The sequence below is a fragment of the Rhinolophus hipposideros genome (genome assembly GCF_964194185.1).
Source record: "Rhinolophus hipposideros genome assembly, chromosome: 5".
NCBI lineage: Eukaryota > Metazoa > Chordata > Mammalia > Chiroptera > Rhinolophidae > Rhinolophus > Rhinolophus hipposideros.
Genome location: NC_138051.1, coordinates 7839441 through 7841266, shown reverse-complemented (window position 1 = coordinate 7841266; position 1826 = coordinate 7839441). Strand labels below are relative to the sequence as shown.

The 1826-nt window shown below is 36.0% G+C and overlaps 1 pseudogene across 1 annotated transcript; it reads right to left on the bottom strand.

Annotated features, from left to right (window-relative positions):
- Nucleotides 1-961: 961 nt before the first annotated feature.
- Nucleotides 962-1563, bottom strand: LOC308497522 (THO complex subunit 7 homolog; annotated as a pseudogene). The gene is made up of 2 exons: nucleotides 1476-1563; nucleotides 962-1438 (listed from the first exon to the last, which is right to left on the bottom strand). The product of its transcript is annotated as a THO complex subunit 7 homolog (transcript).
- Nucleotides 1564-1826: the final 263 nt, after the last annotated feature.

Sequence of the window (1826 nt, the reverse complement as noted above, 5' to 3'; positions counted from 1 at the left end):
ATGTCTCCTTTCACTTCTGCTTTTATTTAAGTCCTCTCCTCTTTTCTTGGTGAGTCTGGCTAAAGGTTTGCTTATTCCATTTCTTTTGAAAAAAAAACACACAAAACAGCTTTTAGTTTCATTGATCTTTTCTGTTGTCTTTAGTCTCTATTTCACTTATTTCTGCTCTGATCTTTGCTATTTCCTTCCTTATACTAAATTTAGGCTTAGTTTTTTGTTTTTGGCTTTTTGTGTGTGTGTTTTTTCCCCAGTTCCTTCAGGTATAAAATAAGGTTGTTTATTTGAGTTGTGTTTTGGTTTTTTTTAATGTATATGTTTGTTGCTATGAACTTCTCTCTAGAACTCCTTTTACTGAATCCCTTAGGTTTTGGTATGTTGTATTTTCTTTTTCATTTGTTTTAAGATTATTTTTTACTTCTCCTTTGATTTCTTCTTTGATCCATTGGTTGTTCAGTATCATATTGTTTAGTCTCCATATATTTGTGAACTCTCCAGTTTTCTTTTGTGATTGATTTCTAGTTTCATACCATTGTAGTTGGAAAACATGCTAGATATGATTTCAATCTTCATAAATTTATTAAGACTTCTTTTGTTACCTAACATAATCTGTTGAGGAGACTGTTCTATGTGTACTTGAAGAGAATCTGTATTTTGCTGATTTTTGTTGTTGTTTGTTTGTTTGTTTGTTTGGCTTGAAAACATTTCATTAAACATTTTTGGATATTGCTTCCTGTCTTTTAAGTTTAAGCATAAAAAACTTATTACAATAAAAACAAATCTATACTGAAGTCATTTTTCTTTGTGTGAAGAAATATGAATGAACTGCAATGTACATTAATATTTAAAAGCAAAGTAGTTCACTGTCAAAACTTCATATATCTCAAGAGCCCATCAAATTCTAAACAAACTAAGATCATGTTTCTACTTCAGTAGTCTTGGGACTGATGAACGATTAGCAGGTCTATAGCTTAGGACCTGCTTTCATGCTTGTTTCCTGAGCTACTTCTTCTTCTGAGCACTTTCCATCATTTTCCAGTATCTGCTTAATTTTGTGTACAGTACTGAGAAAAATGTGAAACTGTCTCCGTCTCAATTCCAGCTTATCTTCAACACTTTCCTTGATATGTGAAAGATGTTCTAAATCTTTTCCCAGAGCCTATAATTCCTTTAACTGTCTGGATGATGCTGGATCACATTTGCTAAAGCATCATAATCTAGGTGATTATTTTTACATTCGTTTTGCTTGAAGAATCAGTTTTTTGCACTCAGTAATTTTTCACATGCTCCAGCAACATTACATTCTGTTTCTTTGTAAGTTTTCTTCACAATTTTCTATTTCTCTGAGACTCATATCATATGCCAGCAATGTTTTGCCCATTGAAAATTCACATTGGGTCAGTTGGCCCAGCATATGTTGGTACTGGCTGTATCCCTCTTCCTGGGATCCAGGCTTCCATCATTTAATGAAACTTCACTAGCAGATTAATTCTACAATCATCTCTAGCACCATCTCCATCAATTAGGAGAAGCCTAATTGACTTCACTGTCAGTCGTGGCACCCATGGTGGGTACAGGGGCTCCGTTTGGTGGTGGCCGAGATCAAATTTCCACAATCCAGGTAAACAGCCATAGAGGATGCAATGGCATCTATGGCTGCCTCCTCAGCCACGGGACCGGTGTTGAGGCATAGTGGGATGAGGACTGGTGATTGTGGGAGCCAGGCCTGGCAGAAGGCAGGGGCCCTGGCTGTAGTCTGCTGTTCTGATGAGATGTTCTGGACATGTCTATTAAGTCCATCTGATCTAATGTGTCATTTAAGATCAGTG